The sequence below is a fragment of the Hippopotamus amphibius genome, chromosome 1 (genome assembly GCF_030028045.1).
Source record: "Hippopotamus amphibius kiboko isolate mHipAmp2 chromosome 1, mHipAmp2.hap2, whole genome shotgun sequence".
NCBI classification, from domain to species: domain Eukaryota; kingdom Metazoa; phylum Chordata; class Mammalia; order Artiodactyla; family Hippopotamidae; genus Hippopotamus; species Hippopotamus amphibius.
Window position 1 is genome coordinate 82,285,514 of NC_080186.1, and position 20,536 is coordinate 82,306,049.

Sequence of the window (20,536 nt, forward strand, 5' to 3'; positions counted from 1 at the left end):
CAAAATTGTGGTAAATAAATGCAATGACGTATTACACAGTTCTAAAATGAATAAACTTCTCCCAACAATAAATGACTCTCATGAATGTTGGGGAAAACCAAGTTGTTGGCGAATATGTTTAGTATGAATGTTTCTAAAAAGTTTAAAACCTGCAAAATTAAATACTATATTATGTAGGGGTACCTACATAGGTGATGCGGTAGATTGTACTTCCCCAAAATGGCTGCAACAGTATTTCTGGTCCCACCTGTTCTTCCAGAATCTGGCCACTCCCCCATCAAGAGGTGGAGGCAGTGACCCCTCCCCTTGAACCAGGTGGGACTTTGTGTCTGCTTCAACTAACAGACGCTATGACTGCTGAGGCTAAGTTGCCAAATGCCATACAGCGTCTGTCTAGTTTTCTCTCGTGGGATGCTTGTCCTATTGTGAGGAAGCCCAGGCCACATGGACAGGTTACAAGAGGAACCAAGACCCAGGCCTCAGTCCAGCTCCAACAGACAGCTGGGGAGTGAGTCATCTTGGCAATATGTAAACCTAAAAGCCCCCCGCTGAGCTGCCCCAGCTGACGCTGTGGGAGGCAGAGGTGAGTTTTCCCTACAGAATCCTGCGCACACTGCAGACACCGGAGGAAAAAAGATTGTTACTCTTTTATACCTCTAAGTTTTGTGGTGGTTTTTTAAACAGCAGTAGATTTCTAAAATAGATGGTAAAACCATGATCAAGTGGGGTTTATCCCAGGGATGCAAGGATTCTTCAGTATACACAAATCAATCAATGTGATACACTATATTAACAAATTAAAGAATAAAAACCATATGATCGTCTCAATAGATGCAGAAAAAACTTTTGACAAAATTCAACCCCCATTTATGATAAAAACTCTCCAGAAGGTGGGCACAGAAGGAACCTACCTCAACATAATAAAGGCCATATACGACAAACCCACAGCAAACATCATTCTCAATGGTGAAAAACTGAAAGCATTTCCTCTAAGATCAGGAACAAGATAAGGATGTCCACTCTTGTCACTATTATTCAACATAGTTATGGAAGTCCTAGCCACAGCAATCAGAGAAGAAAAAGAAAATGAATCCTAATTGGAAAAGAAGAAATAAAACTGTCACCATTTACAGATGACATGATATTATACACAGAAAACCCTAAAGATGCCACCAGAAAACTACTCGAGGTAATCAATGAATTTGGTAAAGTTGCAGGACACAAAATTAATGCACAGAAAGCTCTTGCATTCCTATACACTAGCAGTGAAAGATCAGAAAGAGAAATTGAGGAAACAATCCCATTTACCATGTCAACAGAAAGAAATAAAATAAAATAGAGGGTAAAAAACTATAATGAATAGCAAGTGAACGATAACATAAAATTTAGGATCACGGTCACTGATGGCGAGAGCGGGCTGGGGAATGTGAGGGACTAGGGGCTGTGGGGAACAGAGCCAGGTGGCTGAGTCTACGCGGATAGGTGGTGAGACCACAGACCTTCTGACCCTCAGGCATCTGCCCTGCTGAGGGTGAGCCGTTCTTCCCAGCATTAAAGAGCTGAAGACAAACTCAAGCCTCAAGAGAGGAAGGTGTCCCGATTACACAGTGCGGGCACAGCCAGGCCCCGCCTGCCCGCTGCCCTCTCAGGGCAGGCCCCAGCTCCTCTGAAGTGCTGGAGGAAGGCTGCGCAGGGAATGCTCTCCTAGGCCCGGCTCATCTGGTTGTTTAATCAACACTTACAGTTATCTGTTGACATTTTGGAAACAAAAGCAAATGCCCTTGAAAGGACAGAGTGAGCATTGTGCCTCTGAGCCATTAGGAATATTCAGAACTGGTCCTCAACAGTGATGGGAACACTGGACACTTATCTTCCAGAGAGAAGGTCTTTGTGTGCAGACTTGGCTCTGGGTGAGGTTGTGATGTTGGAAAACTTTGACATCAGTGCTCCCGGTATGAGCTTCCCTTATCCCAGTTGAGAATTCCATGTTATGGGGATCCAGCATTTATCGGACAGTGCAGATGGCAAGCTTGAGGTCTCCAGGAGAATTCTGCTCAGCTGTGGGGACTCCTAGAAGGGCCAGTCTGGGAGGGCTGGGGTTGGAATTGAGCAGCAGGACCGTTCTGGGAACCGGGGCAGATTGCCCAGGTCTGTTCTTCAAATGAGCGGAGCTGCAGATGCCCTTCAAGCAAGAAACAGTGACCTGCTGGCTTCTCCCAAAGAGTGATCAGATTTAAAAAGAAAGAAATCCCCCAGAGGAGCTCTCTATAGAAAGTGCTTTGAAAACAAACAAAAAAAAGTATTGCTATTATTTGTTACTTTTCTATGGTAGAACCTGGGTCTATTTTTCTAAAGCAGAAAGTCTCAGAATCAAATGCTTGTGAGACATAAAATGTAATGGGTGAAGGGTAACAGGGAGTGGTGGGGGCTGTGGCAAAGGGATGGAGGACAGGCCTTTATTAAGGAGGCCACCACTACTCAGCTCCAGCCCACGGCGGAGAAGAGGAAAGCCTGGCCTAGATGTATTCAATCTTCTGATTGTGAAGAAAAGCCAAAAATTCAGATACTCATATAATTTTTTCCCATAAGGAATCACAATTGTAAAAATAATGTGCCACAATGTTCACTGCAGAGCTATTTACAATAGCCAGGACATGGAAGCAACCTAAATGCTCATCAACAGGTGAATGGATAAAGAAGATGTGGCACATATATACAATGGAATATTACTCAGCCATAAAAAGGAATGAAATTGAGTTATTCGCAGTGAGGTGGATGGACATACAGTCTGTCATACAGAGTGAAGTAAGCCAGAGAGAGGAAAACAAATACCGTATGCTAACTCACATATACGGAATCTAAAAAAAATGGTACCTGATGAACCCAGTGACAGGCCAAGAATAAAGATGCAGATGTAGAGAACAGACTTGAGGACACGGGATGGGGGGCGAAGGGGAAACTGGGATGAAATGAGAGAGTAGCACTGACATATATACACTACCAAATATAAAATAGATAGCTCGTGGGAAGCTGCTGCATAACACAGGGAGATCAGCTTGATGAAGGGTGATGACTTAGAGGGCTGGGATAGGGAGGGTGGGAAGGAGTCACAGGAGGGAGGGGATATGGGGATACATGTATAAATACAGCTCATTCACTTTGTTGTACAGCAGAAACTGGCACAACAGTGTAAAGCAATTATACACCAATAAGGAGCTTAAAAAAGTAAAATAAAATAAAAATAATGTGCCAGATAAATCAACTGTACTTAGGAGTAGTATCTGGATGTGCCGAAAGGGACATAACCACCTTGTTGGGTTGTGAAGAGAATAAAATGAGACAGAATAGAAATAACAATAATTAATTAGTGAATATGCATCCAAAAAAACCTATATGCATAATAAAATAAATAGGTCAAAGTCTACTGACAAACTGTATTTTCCACATCCTTTTCAAGTTTGAGGACTGAACATTTTAATTTATCATCTAGACCAGTGTTCCTCACAGTGGGATTCCCACTACCCACTACATCCAACTTTCACAAAAGGGTGTCTGGGAATTTGCACTTTCAACCACATTCCAGATGATTCTTTTGTACCAATTTAGAGACCTATACTCCACTCATCTCCCATGTAACCCTTTCAGACACGTTCTTGGAGAGTATTTCTTGCGGAAGCGCTCGTGGTTTAACATTTAAGCAGCCCATGGATTTGTCAGGGGAAGAAGCCGGTGTTTCAGGCAGAGGCCCTGCACCCTCAGGGACTGGATATAGTGGGCTTGGCGTTGGGCTTGAAGAGGTGGAGGGAAGGGGGCATCCTACACAAGTGGCGGGTGAAAACTTAAAATGAAAGAAAGTCAGAGAAGGCTGTGTAGACCAGAGCCTCTTCCGCTGGCAGAGACCTTTGCTATTCCTCTCACAAATCCTCCTACAACCCCACTCTTAATCCACAACAAGTCTCTTTCTCAGTTCTGACTACCACCCAGGACCCCATCAGAAGCACCTTCCCTCTGGTAGTAGAAAGAATTTAGGCTGTAAAGAACTTAAGCTAAAAGTTAGAAAGTATGTGATTTTAGTAAACAAAACAAAAACAAAAGCTGAAAATGTTGTCAAAATATTTTCCCTTGAAGCAAATGAAGACATGGACTCTCACATGTGAAGGCCTGCTGTGTGCAGGGCGCTTTCTAGTCACTGCAGGGGACCGCAGCTGGGCCTTTTGCATCAGACAAAAGCTGGAAAATGTTACACGCAAGTTGTAAGAATATGTATGTAGTCAGCCTATTTCTATAAAAAGTGTCCACGTAGCTCTATACTAGTATATTTATCAGATAATGCGGAAGAGGAGAAACCCGTTGTGGTTGTACCTGGGGGTGGAGTGGGAGCAAAGGTCAGTGTGAGATGAGGATGAAGTTCCTCTTTCTAAAATAAATGTCTGTAAAAAGTTTCTTTTTACTTTTTATTTTTGGTAATGGCCACGTATTAAGAAAATGTAATAAGAAATATCAAGACATGGAATGAGAAAAAACCATAAGGATTATTTAGAAATACATATAATATTTTTACTTTGGAAACTATCTTTATGAAAGTATAATTTGCATATAAAAAAAGCACCTATTTTAAGCATATACTTTGGTTTGGTGAGTTTTGATAAAAATGTACACCTTCCAAACGCCACCTCAATCAGGATACAGAACATTTAAATAACCCGAGAAAGATTTCCTGTCCTGTCACACCTGTCCCAGGCAACTGTTAATCTGCTTTCTACCATTATAATTTTTGCCTATTCTAGATTTCATGTAAATTAGAATACATTATTCTCTCTTTTGTATCTAGCTTCTTTCATTCAGCATGTTTCTAGACCCGTTCATGTTGTGATGGTATCAAGTTTGTTCCCTTTCATTTATGAATGGTATTCTATTGTATATAACAATTTGTTTATCCATTCAGCGGTTGATGGACATCTGAGTTGTTTCCAGTTTGGGGCCATCACAGAATAAAGTTGTTATGAAAATTTGTGTACAAGTCTTTGTGTGAGAATATGTTTTCATTTCTTCAGGGCTAAAGACCTAGGATTGGAATTGCTGCATTTTAAGGTAAATGTATGTTTAATTTTGTTTTAAAAAATATAGGTGCTTCCACTTTGATGCAGTAATTCTTCTCACAGTTTATTCTAAATAAATAATCATGGATGTACGTGAAGATTTAGCTACCTGGGTCCTCATCACAATGCTGTTTATACGTTTGCTACAATTTAAGGTACAACCCTGCTATGAAGTACAACATGGCTATTTAAATGGGCATTTCAGGCTTCTAGTTCAGGTTAAGGACTTAGCACATGTATTTATCTTCTGAGACTCTTCCATTAAAATAACAATAAAGGGATTAAAATGGCAGGAAAAAAAAAAGAAGAAAAGAAGAAAGCAGGAAAGGGGCCATTAGCAAACAGAAGTTTCAACAAATTTCTTGGAAACAGAAAGGGCTGGGTGAATACTGATGAATACAGCAGGTGGATGGGCTGGCTGCAGGCAATGAGGGCTCAAGTCTGTCCAGACACTGAGAGATGCCTCAGTCTGGAAATGAAAAGGATCCCAGAAAGCAGGAATGGAAAATGGGCTGAAAACCACTGAAGTTCTATATATGCAGGAGCCAGCACCTCTGTTTGCCCAGATTAGGCATTAGACAGGTGCCAATCATTTTCTCTAGGTCAAACAGTGGAGTGTTCGCTTCTGAAGACACTGTACAGACTGCCTGGGGAGAATTAGGTTAGCCAATATGCAGTGTGGAAGTCCAGAGTGGAGCCTTCTGCATTCCTGTCTTTAGGAACCCTTAACAAGAACAAAAAACTAGCTTCCTGCCAACTTTCCCTGGAGAGAAGCCTGAGAGGCTTCTGCCCATGCTCTTCAAACTTCCTATCATCCTCCTATTACCTCAACCTCAATCTTAAATAGAAATGAAAAACCAAGGATAAACAGATATGGAGGAAACTTGGTGATAGGAAAAAGTACAAAAACCTCCCAAAACAAACAAAAAAACCCAACAAGCAAACGTGATTCTAGAGGAAATAGAGATAATTCGTGGAGCTGGAGAGGATTAAATAAGCAAACAAAAACTTTCAAAAACCTCAGTGACACCTGGGAAAATACATTGTTGTGGTAAAACAAGAAAAGGGTGCTACGAGAAAGAAGCAGAGAACAAGAAAGAGTTCTTTAAAATTAAAAATATACTTGCCCAAATAATAATAATAATAATAATGATGATGATGATGTTAGATGATACAGTTGGAGAAACCTCCCAGATATAGATTTTAAGATTTTAAAACAAAAAATGCATGACAGAAAATACAAAAGACATAGACGGAGGATCTAGAGGTTTGGGATCTAAATAACAGGAATTCCAAAAAGAGAAAAAGTTAAAACAAAAGGAAGGAAGTTATAAAAGAAAGATGGTAAATAATTCTCCAGAATGAAGAAGGGCATCTGTCTTTGATCACTAGGGCCCATGGAAGCCCAGCACAATGAGTGAGAAAAGATCCGCATCTGGACATGATCCTTGAAAACTCTCAGTACAAGAATAAATAGCTGGTACTACAAGATTCCAGAAGGAAAAAAAAAAAAAACCAGATTCTGCTTTGAGGGATGTGATGTTTGACCTGGAATTTTATACACAGACAATTTACTAATCAAGTAAAAAGCAGAATTAAGGCATTTGCAGTAGGAAAGTACTGTAAATTTTACCTCTGTATAGTTCATCCTCAGGAGTGACCCAAGGACATATTCCAGCAAAATGAGAGTGTAAACTAAGAAAGAGGAAGCTATCGGGGTCTTACGAGTAGAGTGACTCTGATCATTGAAAGCAGCGAAGGGAAATTGTAATAATGGCAACCATGCTGCAGGCCCAGAGAAAACAAGGGCAGGAAGACAGAGAACTACAGAGCTGCAGGGAGAGCATTCTGGGTTTTTTGGTCTTGTTTTTAGGGGGGAAGTGAAAAGGAGAGAAATAGAATTCACAGAAAAATAGCATGATTGAAAGCTCGGAAAACGATATGAGGCTAAGATAAAGGAAATGGTTGGAATGTAAAAAAAGAAAATAAATTTGTTCCAGAAACATTCTCCATTGAGTAGGGACATTGGTCCCATAAAGAAAGAAATGTGGTCCTAGTTCACTACTTTGATCTGCTGTGAACTATGTTTACATCGCCAAAATAAAATAAACACTGTTTTCTGGGCTTCTACTCTTAGAATCAATCCTAGATAAACATAAACAAGAACAAAGCTGTCAGAACAAAATGTAAAAGAATGGAAGACGCTGACAGAGGTATGGAGGTGGAGCCAGGAAAGGAAGGAGTGCAGTCCTTACCTTACAAAGTGAGGAATAAAGAGATACTATCTATAGTGGAGCAGGAAATGGAGGCTTAATTGTGTTCTTTGAAGCTGAAGAGGAGACCTGGGGTTAAGCTCTGAAAATAGTCATTTAACTATATTTAGAAGAGTCGGGGGAGGAGATAGGAGCTGGATAGAAATGAACTGATGCCTCATCTACTACAGAAGAAAGTCAATAAAAAGCACTGAAGTCACTAAATTAATAAATTGCATCCTATTTAGAAATATGGAAGTAACCTCCAAATGAATTCTAAGTAGAAACGCTTAGAATTTGTCTCAGTGGAGCAGGACTATGGCTGGGGAGGGGTGGGGCAGGTGACTTGTTTTTCATTATAAGGTCTCTGGTATTATTTGATCTTAAATCATTTGCCTATATTACTAATTAAAATCTTTAATGAGGAATTTCTGAGATAAGTAGTTTATAAGACTGCGTAGAACATAATGGCATGAAAAAGTTAGAGGGGTATAAAGCAAACTCTTTATAATTTATACATATCTATATCTCCCATACTAGTTTTTTACTCGTAACTGAAAAAAATAACTTTTAAAGAATAATCCCTTAAGTTTGTCCTGGGGCAAGGCAAACTATCTCCAAGGGGGAATACTCAAGGTGGTTATGCCTGATTGAAAGTGCATTTATAAAGTCCTCACTTACCTACAGTAGCAGCCTTCTGCAGGCCGGCGCCAGCAGTCAGCGGCCCTCCACCAACCTCCACAAGCTCCAGGACCCTCCACAACCACATATCCGAGCCAGCTGAGCTCTCTCTCACCCACCGCTTGTGCCCAGATTACATTAGCTAGGGAGTTACTGTGGGATATCCAAATATGAAGATCTCTGGTCTTCAAGACAAACTCACTTGTGAATAATGAAATAGAGTGCGCATTTCACTATAACATACCCCATATTCGGATAAAGACACATAGAACAGAGCTGTACACGACAGCTGGAATTCACTCCATTCATTTCGTTCATCTGTTCATTATATAGATGAGAAGCCGAGACCCAGGAGGTTAAGTCACTTGCCCAAGGTCAAAATCCAGATCTGAGTCCCGGTCTTTTGTCTATATCACATTTTCAAAAGAAAGATAATTAGGGTGTCTCAGGTCTCTGGGTTACAGGTAATTTCAAGCCAAAGGAAAAAAATTATTAGAAAAATACTGGAATCCGAGGGCAGACAATACAGCTGGTCAGGGAACAAAGCAGGGTGGAGTAAGCCCACGGGATCACAGGCAGCTTCCCTCCCCCGACTCTCTCTCTGCAACTGACTGACAAACATGGCTCCCAGGCTCCACCCCGAGTGAGTGGGCCAGTTAGGAGGGGATGAGGATGGGTCCTGCTGGGCAGATACAGGGCCTGGGTCAGCGTAAACCCAAGGTGAGGAGGCGGGCCATCTGCACCGCTTTCACATGGGATGGGCCAGGAGGGGAGGGGAGGGAGATGCTCTGACACGTGTTGAATGCTTCTGGGCTGTGCATCTGGCTGGGAACATGGTTAGTACCATCCTTATTTTAAAGGCAAGGGACTGGGACTTCCCTGGTGGCGCAGTGGATAAGACTCAGCGCTCCCAAAGCAGGGGACCCGGGGTTCAATCCCTGGTCGGGGAACTAGATCCCACATGCTTGCCTCAACTAAGAGTTCACATGCCACAACTAAGGGAGCCCATGAACTGCAACTAAGGAGCCCACCTGCCGTGGGGCAACGACGCCTCCTCGCGGCAACTCCTGAGCCCGAGAGCTCAGGAGTCCACACGCCACAGCTAGAGAGAAGTCCAAATGTTGCAACTAAGGCCCAACACAGCCAAATAAATAAATAAATATATTTTAAAAAGGAAAGTTGGTTTTCAAATAAATAAATAAAAATTAAAAAACAAAGGCAAGGGACTGAAGCTTTGGAGCAGTTAAGCACAGACAGGGCTGCTAAATAGCAGATTCATAATTGGCACTCCTTCCTCTTAGTATAAGATTCTTTCCTTTATGCTCCCCCTCTTTCACATCAAATTATCCCCTTGGCATTGGGGGCCCTGGAACAAGCCCCACCTCCCCCACTTGCCACTCTTTGGGAAAAGCTACGTGCTAGCTGCTAAACGCCATCAGGGGACTTCCCTGGTGGTGCAGTGGTTAAGAACCTGCCTGCCAATGCAGGGGACACAGGTTCGAGCCCTTGTCCAGGAAGATTCCACATGCCTCAGAGCAACTAGCCCATGTGCCACAATTACTGAGCCTGTGTTCTAAAGCCCACGAGCCACAACTATTGAGCCCATGAGACATAACTACTGAAGCCTGTGCGCCTAGAGCCTGCACTCCACAACAAGAGAAGCAACTGCAATGAGAAACTTGTGCACAGCAACAAAGCATAGTCCCCGCTAGCCACAACTAGAGAAAGCCCGCATGCAGCAACAAAGACCCAACTCAGCCAATAAATAAATAAATTTAAATAAATAAATAAATAAAAGCCATCAGTGCTCTGGGCTTCTTGTTGGGTCCTTGGATCAGTGCTGAGTAGTGACTTACCCGTTTCTTGCCTCAGTGGCTCCATCCACCTCCTGGCATTTGGTCCCCATTCAGGAGTGTGCTAGAGCCAGCTCCTACCGCCTCCCAGAGCGAATTGTATTGTTTGGAATTGTGCAAGCTGGTTGACATCATATTGGTAGCTTGAAATCAGACATTGTGGGAGGATTTTAAAGCATTGAAATGGACAAATGCCACCAATCAGGGCTCTCCTCCACTCCCAGCTTGTTGTTAAATATTTATCAGCACATCACCGTCTCCATCTGCCTACTTCCTGACTGGAAGACTATTAAAGATGTTCACATGGAAGCTCGCACTTAATTTTCAATTCCCCATGTCTTTAAATTTAGAGGATTGTTTTAAAAAAAAAAATCTTTGTAACCTTGAATGCTTCAAATCAATTTCGGTGGTAACTCTAGGCCAAAAGCTTAAGAGAACAAATGGATTCTTTGTGTAACTCAACCCCCCAACTTAGCTGCAATGCTTAAATCCCCTTGTTTTCCACACTCACTGCCGTGCCCTTACCTCAGGCCCTTATCTCTCAAGGAGCCTATAGCTGGGACCTCCTGTTTGGTTTCCCTGCCTCTAGCCTCCCCCAAGTCCACCCTCCATATCTCTGCCTGGTCAATCTTTTGAAATCCCTGCCTCCCGTCAGAGGCTCTGCATTGGCTCCAAACAGAGTTCAAATTCCTTACCTGGCTCTTAGCCGCCCCGCCTCTCACTGCCTTTGGGCCCTTTATTCCCCAGGGCACCCAAAAGATGAACTGGACAAGACTGATCTTTGCTCCTATGCAGTCCCTTCTCTCTACAAGGCCCTGCTCCACCCCATCTCCTCTGAAACCCAGTTTCCGTGGCATTTCATCCACATTACTGTCTTTCCCTAACCCCTATTGCCCAGGCAGAGGTGACCCCAGTAGCTTTGGACCTCTGAGAATACTTTGCTTGAGGCTCTCAGGTGTCCCTTCCAGCTGTGATTCCTCTACAGTGGGCAGGACACAATCATCTGCTACATCACTGCCACTCAAAATGTGGTCCAGGCAGCATCCGGTGGTCTGTTAGAAATGTAAATGCTCAATCCCCATTTCAGGCCTAAATGAATCCGAATTCTGGGGTGGGGTGGGGGAGAGCCCTCCAGATGATGCTAAGGCAGCTGGTCTACTCCCTCTCATTCCCTTGGATTTTTTCTTCCTTATGGCTGCTCCTCATTGTGCCATTTTATTGTTAATACTTGTCCCTGCTCATTCAGATTCTAGCGGTGTTACCCACTGGAAGGATCACCTCAGCAAGGCTCAAGGTGGTGGTTCCGTCCACCCCAAATGAGGCTCATTTTCTGTATTTCACAGGCCCTAAATGCTCCCTGTGTCCCCAGCCTCCACTGAGAAGTGGGGCCTGCAGCTCCATTCTGCATTCATCTGGGTCCACCGTTCTTCCTCCCTGCAAAGGCGTGAACTACATTCACTCTTCTCAAAACAATGGCTGCAAAGGCCATCTTCTAGGTCAGGCAGTTCTATTATCGGTGAGCTTTGTATGCAGTTACTCTGGTCAGTCCAGGGCAAAGTCGGGCTTCACAGTAGCTAAAGCCACTTTCACTGGGAAAAGGCCTCTCCATGCCCGCACAGCCCCCAATCCAAATGAGGGAGCTCTCTCTGCCTGGAATCAGGTGTGGCTGGAAAACGCTGGAGAACGAGGACAGCCTCTTTTTTGTTGTTGCTAACTTTTTACGTGGATATAATTTCAAAGTTAAGTATAGTATGAAGACATTCCATATACCTTTCACCCAGATTTACTTATCACTTACATTTTGCTCCATTTCTTTTATTGTGTTATTCTCTGTGTTTTTCCTTAATTATGTAAAAGCAAGTTAGAGACATTGTGCTTCTTTACCCCTAAATATTTCTAAGAACAAGGATATTCTTTCATATAAATACAGTACAATGATCAACTTTAGGAAACATTGATAGAACACTATTATCTAAACCACAGTCCAAATCAAATTTCATTAATTGTCCCAATAATGTCCTTTACATCTGCTTCTTTTTTCCCAGCCCAGAATCCCATCAAAGATTAATCATGTATTGCATTTAGCTGTCATGTCTATTTAGACTCCCTTAATTTGGAACAGTTCCTTAGCCTTTCTCTTTCTTGAGCTTGACATTTCTGAAGGGCCCTAGCTAGTTACTTGGTAGTCTCTCCCTAAATTTGTTTTTCTGGGGTTTCATGTTTAGATTTAGGTAAAAGTTTGGGGGCAGGAAAATCGCAGGGGATGATGTTGTATCCTTCGCACCGTATCTTAGTGCAGGGGTCCCCAACCCCTGAGCTGTGGACCCGCATCGGAACCGGGCGGGTGCAACAGGAGATGAGCAGCGGGCGAGTGAAACTTCATCTACCTTTCCCCATTGCTCGCATTACTGCCTGAACCATCCCCCACCCCCACGCCCACTTCCGTGGAAAAACTGTCTTCCACGAAACCGGGTCCTGGTGCTAAAAAGGTTGGGGACTGCTGTCTTAGGAGATCCATGATGTGATTCTGTCCCAATAGCAGTGATGGCAGCGTTGATAGCTGTAGCTGCAATAGACAGCCTCTTTGTGAAGGCTGCCCTCTGCTGGCCATTTTCAGCATTGCAGCTGCCCAGCCTTTGCTGATATGATTGACAAGGGGCCAGAAGCCGTGAAGTACACACCTTGAACTCTTATTTCTTGTGAGACCTTTGGAAAGTTATTCAACCTTATTGAACCTTGATTTCCTCATCTGTAAAAAGAGGATGACAATCCCGGGCCTGCTTGCCTTACAGGGTGGTTGAATGTGAAATAGTCCTACAAAGGTGGTCACGTGGTGTTATGTCTGTACTGATGTCTCTCACCGGCTGCTATGACTCCTGCACAGGCCCCGCCCCGAGGTCGCTGAGTGCCAAAGCCACCCTTCAGGACTGGCGCTGCTACCTGCAAAGCCTCCAGTTGGTCCCCCTTCTGTGGCTGCCATGGCAGAGCTGCCGCCTTACCTGAGGCTTCCATGAACAACAGGTTCCCATGAGTCGTGCTGCGAAGGAACACAGGGAGGTCTGGCCCTCAGTGTTGCCCTTGGGGTCCATCTGGGGGGTCACTACCGGTCTGTGCGCCAGCCGTTACCCCCACATCCGCTGGGGTTGGTGCCACACTGCTGCTCCCAGGCTGGTGGGACTGAGACCTCCCCTTCCGCCCGCACCCTCCCACCCCCAGCACATTCAGGAACAGCTGTGTTTTCAGTACATTTAGGCATAGGGGTTTCACCTGTACTAACTCCAGGACTTGTGCAAACTCTGCTCTTACCCAGACCTTAGCTCTCTCTCCACGTTTTCTTTGCATCCTTCTGAGAAGTTTAGGTGCCCCCACACACATTTCTTCCTGCCTACCTACCTTCTTTCCTACTTTCAATAAATATTTATTGAGCACCAACTATACACCAGACTCTGATTTGGGGGTCCCTGAAGACCAGGATGCACACACCCACAGAGCTTATAGTTTTTTGAGCGAAGGAAACAAGCAGAGCAGCGATTACATGGTAAATGAGATCCCAGTGCCTTCCCAGGCAGTCTTTCCTCGTCCCACGTGAGTCAGCCACACTTAGTGCCTCCCACCTGGCCCAGAGCCTCCTCTTTATGGTTTATAGTTTTTGAGTGCTCTCCCAGGACACCAGGGAGATTCATTTTGTAGGCCCAAAGGAGAAGCTCAGAGAAGGAGAATTATGAGAAATAAGTAAATCAAGAAGGAGAGGAGAGAAATATTTCTCAGCATAAAATTAGTTGTTGTTTTTCTTACTACAATTTACTTTTGGAGCAGAGGCGTCTGTAGTCATCCTCTGGAGCATCCGTGGGGTCTTCATGTTTGAGAGATCTTGGGATTCTTGTGAATCCATGACCCAACAAATGGAGTTCTGCACCTGCTTAGAGAGAGGAGCATCACACAAACAGGGGCTCAGTACTTGATGACGTGCAGTGCACTTGGCTTTGTAAAGCTAGTGTCCAGATTAGTGTGGAAGGTCAGGTTGGAAGGCGGTGGGGGGGGGCAGGGGGCAGCCCTGGCCTGGAGTGAACAAGCAGCCTGCCCAGCTTCCCCTCATTTACAAGACTGGAGGAAATCACTTCTCACCCATGTGAGAGAAGCCGTTACCTGACTCATCTGCCTCACAGGCTTCTTTTGAGTGGAAAATGAAATAAAACATGGGAAGGGCCATGCACCATTTGTGTAGAGATGCCCTATACACCAGCAAATGTATAGGAAACATGTTTGGGCCAGAAACATGAATAAGGAGTCTCTTTAGAATATAATTTTAAAGTGGTTTATTAGGCAGCTTGTCTCCAGCTGGTTAGGAGCGGGTTAGAACAGTGTGCAGATTAAACAGCATGGTCAGAGCCTGCACTGGGTTTACACTGGTCTCATTCACACCTGCCCTGCTTCTTCATTCATGTGTACATTCCAGACCCAAAGGATGCTAGTGAAGAATGTGAATGGAGCATTCACAAATTCATCACAACTTCTCAAAGGACAAATGGGTGAATAATTTAGGTCAGCCTGCTACGCAAGGGGCTGAATGCTCTTTGGGAAAGCTGACAAGAAAATTCCACGAGGGTAAGGACTACGCGGTCTTGTTTACCACTTTACACCCAGAACCTAGTGCCACACATGGCATTTAGTAAACACATTTAAAAAATGAGCTGCAGTGGAAGCCCACACATGATCTAGTTTATTTTATTACTGTAGCATAATTGACAGGAGAATGGTTTACATTTTCTTGTGATCGTATCCCCCAAGCAATACTTTGAAATGAAACTGTAATTTCTAGCTTTAGTTTAATTGGTAATTAATAAAATCCTTTAGAAATTAAAATTCTATTTAAAAATTAAGCAATTGGTGGTAATATTGAAGGCATTTAAGCTGTTGCCCACTGAGTTCTTGATTGACAATGTCAAAACAACCATCATAGCTCAGGCTGAAATATTCAGGAATGCAACCCCAAAATGAAGACAGAACAAAACAAAATCCCCTAAACTATCTTAGCTATAATTGTTAAAACAGGTACTAACTTGTATTTTGCTGAAGTCCTGAAACTGCCTTCAGGGGCAGGTGAGCAAACAGTACACTAAGAAAAAAAAAAAAAAAAAAAGCAGCAGCAGCATCAGAAACAGAAGAAGCCGCAGCTATAATAACAGCATTAGTTTGTCTGTCCTGAGCCTAGGAGGGCAACACCTTCCTGTATTGTTCCACAACATTTACTTCTCAGCCATCTGTTTCCCTGGTCCCTCCACATCCTGTTAAACCAACACTATCTCGGTGACAGGAATCCCTGCTGAGATTTTATGATATCTCTTCAGCTTCCTGTCCTGTTTCTGCAGGAGTTTTATTTGGCCTTATATATGAGTGTGCACTTGCATATGTGAGGGAAGGAATGAGTGCCAGGGCATCAAACAGGGGCCCAAAAAGGTCACCCCAGAGGAGGCCAGCATGGTCCGGTCTTGCTCTCTGGCTCTTGGGGCTGAGAGCCAAGCACTCCTAGTGGATCTATTCCATGGCTTTTGAAAGTTACCACTTACTGTGCACTGTGCTAAGTGCTTTACATATGTTATCATATTATCTCATTAGATTAACTTCACAGCTACCTAATGAAATGTTTTGTTGTCAGTTTTCATTTTACAGATGAGGAAATAAGTCTCAAGAAAGGTTCAGTGGCTTGGCCTTTCCCGTGACTCAGAAGTGGCAGAAGTGGAATTTGAACTCAAGCTGACTCTAAAGTCTGTGCCCTCAGCTATTAGGTTCTTTACCCTTTCCTTGGTCCCCCGAATCCTTTCTGGCAGAATACCCATTTTTACTCTCCTTCTATTTTCTTTCTCTGTCTCTGGGTTGCTCCCCTGTTCGAGATGGACATCTACACATAAGCTCTATATTGCATTTTTCATTCTGGCTTTCAAAGTCCTCCACAACTTGACTCTACTCCAACCTTCAGCCCCATCCTCTACCCAAGTGCAGGTTCTCGTCTGCAGCTCACCAGCTCCGTTTACCCTGCAAGTCCCAGCCCAAAACCTCTGCACCACGTTGCTACAGCACTTGAGGAGTTCTCCGGTCCCCCCCTCCTCCTGCTCCTTCACCCTCCTTGTTCATCTCCCCAGCCCTCCCGCTCTGCTGGGACTAGTGAAGCCTTGTTCCCTTCATGAAGCTTCCCTGTCCACCCCAGGCCTCAGAGGCTCCCGGCTCCTTCAGGGTGAAGCACTTGTTCTTTGGGCTGCTGGCTTGTCCGTTAACCATGTGCCACTTTATGATACCCTTAATAATACTGACTTCACTATTTAATTTTTCACGTGCTACTGCTTTATCTCCACAATTAGATTATAAGCTCCTTGAGTGCCATGTCTCCTTTAAACTTTGTGATATTTCTCTTAACCCCTAATTCAGTGCTTTGCACACAAAAGGGGTTCAGTAGCTATCTATTGGTTTCTGTGCGATTATGTTCATACCAGATTGATACCAGCACTCTTAGCACAAGCGTCAGAGAGCTGATGTTAATCTTCAGTGCCTACCACCTCCCACTCAGGGCCTTCTCCTTCCTCCCTACGAGCTGAATGCTTTGATCTACCCCTTCCACACAATAGCCCCAACTCAGACCTGCCCTTGACTAGTGGTGCTGCGCTTGGGCTAACAGTGTGTTGTTGTGGTTATACGTCTCCAGAGCCAAGTTGCCTGGGTTTGTATCCCATTTCTGCCACTTCCTAGCTGTGATCTGAGCACGCTACTTAACCACTTGGGGCCCCAGGTTCCTCCTCTGTGAAATGAGGGTGAGTACTATCAATCACTCATGAACTATTTGTTGAGGGCCTATTGTACGCTGAGCATTGTTCTGTGAGCTGGGCATAAAGCAAATTCTCGCCATCAGGAAGCTAACATGCTAGTGGAGAGACACCGACAAGCAAGGAAGTAAACATAGAGCGGGTCAGAAAGTGACAAGGGCTGTGGATGGGGAGTAAAATGGGGTGGAGTGAGGCACTGTGGTTTTAAATGACGTAGTAAGGTAACACTGGAACACGGACCCATAGGATTCTTCTTTTTTTTTAATAAGATAATTAACTTTATTATTTATTTGTTTATTTATTTACTTACTTGTGTATTTTTGGCTGTGTTGGGTCTTCATTGCTGAGCTGAGCTTTCTCTAGTTGCGGCGAGCGGGGGCTACGCTTCACTGTGGTGTGCCGGCTTTGCAGTGCAGTGGCTTCTCTTGTTGTGGAACATGGGCTCTAGGTGCACAGGCTTCAGTAGTTGCAGCGTGTGGGCTCAATAGTTGTGGCTGGCAGGCTCTAGAGCGCAGGCTCAGTCGTTGTGGCGCACGGGCTTAGTTGCCCTGTGGCATGTAGGATCTTCCCGGACCAGGGCTTGAACCAGTGTCCCCTGCATTGGCAGGCGGATTCTTAACCACTGTGCCACTAGGGAAGTCCTACCCATAGGATTCTGTGATGATTAAAGGAACAAATGAATGTAAGGACTTCAAACAACGTGTAGTACATAGTAAGTACTGAATAATTGTTAGATATTGGGTGTTATCAACGTACTTGAGGGGGTTTTGTGAACACAAAAGTACTGATTAAATACTTGGTGAAATGATTTTTAAATAGAAAAGAACCAATCAATCACTGTGTTACTTATATCCTCCCTGGCCTGTCCATGCTGGAAGACTTTGCTAACCAATTCATACTTAGGAGCCGGCAACAGATTTGTAATCAAGACCAATGTTTTAGTCTTAAGGAGGGCTCTCTAACGGGCAAGGGCTCAAGTAACAGGCAGGTAGTCTGGGGCAGGGGGCACCTTCCCAGCTCACCCCCGCTCTGTTACTAAGGTCCACCTGCTTTTAACTGTTAAAATATTTGCACTTAGGTTGCTTCCTACTCTCAGCTCTTTTCTGGGTCTTTTTTTTTTTTCTTTGTGTAGGAATAAGCTGACCACTCAAGAGTGGATTAAAATCCTAATCCTAAAATATAGTGTGCATTAAATAATGGACCTTTGCAATTTATAAAGGAAACTCAGGGAGAAGCTGAGAAGTTCATTTTTTAAACTACTTCCTGCCCCACCACAAACACTGTGTATCTTTGCACCCACCCCAAACATTGTGAATTCACTAGGTCTTTCAAGAGTCAACTCCAAACCGACAAAACACACACACACACACACACACACACACACACACACATGCCTGAAGATGACACTTGAGTTCTCAGAATCCAGCAAGGCCTCAATTTCTGCAGAAATCAGTAGGAGTGCTGATAGCCTAACTGACTCTTCAATTCATTATTTGCCTCTTGGAGATTTTTCTCCAACACTGAGGGGTCTGGACGGGGTGATTCTGCCATCTTCCCCTGAGACTCATCCAGAGATCTTTCTACATCAGAATCCTTTGAAGTTCAGAGATGAGGGAAGGGGTCTCCTGCATTGGCCAGGAGCAGAGCCTCCTCCAATCTCACCTAGGAGATAATCGAGAGGGGTGGGGCCAGGAAATAGTTCTGTGGAATCGTGGGTGGGCGGGTACCTTGAATTTCTCTGGACAGACAGTCCTCAGGATACGGAAAGAATCAGCGTGGTGATAAAGGAGGCCTCAAAAACATCTGCAGTGCCCACCATGCTGTCTGCCTGCACTGAAGACCACCGCCCTGAAGACTCCAGGCCCATCTTGATACAGAGACTGGGTGGTGAAATGTTAGGGCCTTTTGAAAAGTGATCGAATATCTCAGAATTACATTCTGGCTCATCTATCAGACAGACACCCCTCCATGAGGGACCTAATAATAATTACTACCAAATAACAAAAATTAGCATTTATTGTGCTAAGCACTTTACATACCTGATATTCTTCACAACAAACCACAGAGGTGTGTACTATTACTAGATCCATTTTTACCATCATTTTACGCATTTATAGAAGAACCAGCCAGAGACCTCAGAGAGTTTAAATACCTTGCTTGCTTTCAGAGCCTGGTCCTGTCTGCTATAACCGAGCCACTTGCAAAGGAGTAGCTTCTAACTCAACCTGGAGGTGGGGGCTGAGGAAGTCTTTGGGAATTTGTGTGCTTGAACAGAGTGGTGATGGAGGAAGAGTAGTCTGGGAGAACAAGACAGGAAGGGGCAGGCAGTGTGGGTAAAGGCACTGAGGCCTTAGAGAACAAAGAGGGTTCGGGTCATTGTGATGCTCTGATGTGGCTGGAGAAAGGCAGTGGGGGGTGTTAACAAAGATAAGCCCAGAGAAGCAGGCAGGGACTTACTCATGATGGGCCTTTGATGCCCTGCTACCGAGTCAAGTTTTTTCCTGAAAGTGAGAGGAAGTCATCTGGGACAGACACTGTGGTTGCCCACCCATCAGTCAGTCACCACTCTGCCTCCTTGACAAACAGAACCCCTGTTTTGACCAGGAAAGCTAGCCCCCACATGGCCCTGTGCTCTCAGAAGCAACCATGGAGATGCCATCCCCTTGCCAGCGACTCAGGAGGAGCACTCACTGAATCCTGGTCCACGCGTCCTGAGGGTGAGTCCGCTGGGGGCCCCGGCAAAGCTTTCCTCCCAATGGTAGACACATAGGAGGAAATGTTGTGGTGTCTGGACTCAGTAAGCATTGTGCATCCCTGAAGGGATCCAGGCTGGGAACGGCAGAGCAGAAAGGGAAGAACGTGGGCTCCTGGTCACGGAAACACTGAATTCACCTGTCGGGCACCACCTTCCCCAGAGCCCTTGTTGGGTGAGATGATAAGTGACTTTTTGGCTATGCAGCTGAGTCAGGGCTTTCCTTTTCTTAGGAGTCAAAGGCATCCTAACAATTGGTCATCAACACTGTTAAGCAGGGGATCACATGATGATGTTAGCATGTTATAAAGGTTCCTCCAGGACTGTAGGAAGGTGAACTAGGGAACACGCTGGTGGGAGAAATACCAATTAGGAGGCAGTTGACTCTCCTTCAGGAGATGGAAATGCTGGGAAAAAATGCAAAAAAATGTTGGGCCAAATCAAGTTAGTATCGACACTCAAAAATATTGGTTGTGTTTCTGCTCGGTCCTGTTGCCATCGGAGCTGAGAAGATCCGGTCCCAAGCAGCCTCAATGTGGTTGAGCAGAGAAGACAAACAACAGAATCAAAGTGTTTAAAGACACCTTAAAAACTGTCTTACTGTTCACTTTATCACCCCGACTACGACATCATAGAAGGTAAACTAGAATCCAAGAGAGAAAGACTGCCGCTTGTTTGCCCTCTTCTTAGTAGATGGTCAACACGTGTTTGTTGAATGAAGACAGGAGGCCTCCGCCTCACCCCAAGCCCCGCCCACGCAGCCTGGCCAACTCCGCCCCCTGCCCCCAGCACTCCCGGGTGGACGGACCCTGTCGGACATTTCGGATTCGCAAAGAACCACCCAGTAGGGACAGAAATAACTTCCCTCCACCCCTGCCCTCAGAACCCCCAGGGCCGCTGCACCTCCATAAGGTGACATGTGGCAGGTGTGCGCACAGGATGGGGTCAAGAGCAGGGCTCGGCATGGCTGGCTGCGGGCAGGGCTGACTGCCTCAGCTAAGGGGCCCATTCTTTCCCCTGCGCAGGGCAGGGTGACCCTTCCGACAGGGCTGGGCTGGGCTGGACCCTCCAATGCGAAGCCTCA

At 44.8% G+C, this 20,536-nt stretch overlaps 1 long non-coding RNA gene across 2 annotated transcripts; it reads right to left on the reverse strand.

The window, feature by feature from the left end:
* Positions 1-8,299: 8,299 nt before the first annotated feature.
* LOC130846094 (uncharacterized) lies at positions 8,300-17,988 on the reverse strand. Of its 2 annotated transcripts, none has more exons than XR_009051510.1 (4): positions 17,011-17,988; positions 13,691-13,801; positions 9,889-10,028; positions 8,300-8,439 (listed from the first exon to the last, which is right to left on the reverse strand). It is a non-coding gene; the product is annotated as an uncharacterized LOC130846094 (long non-coding RNA). The 2 variants fall into 2 exon arrangements; XR_009051511.1 differs by having other exon boundaries at positions 13,691-13,804.
* Positions 17,989-20,536: the final 2,548 nt, after the last annotated feature.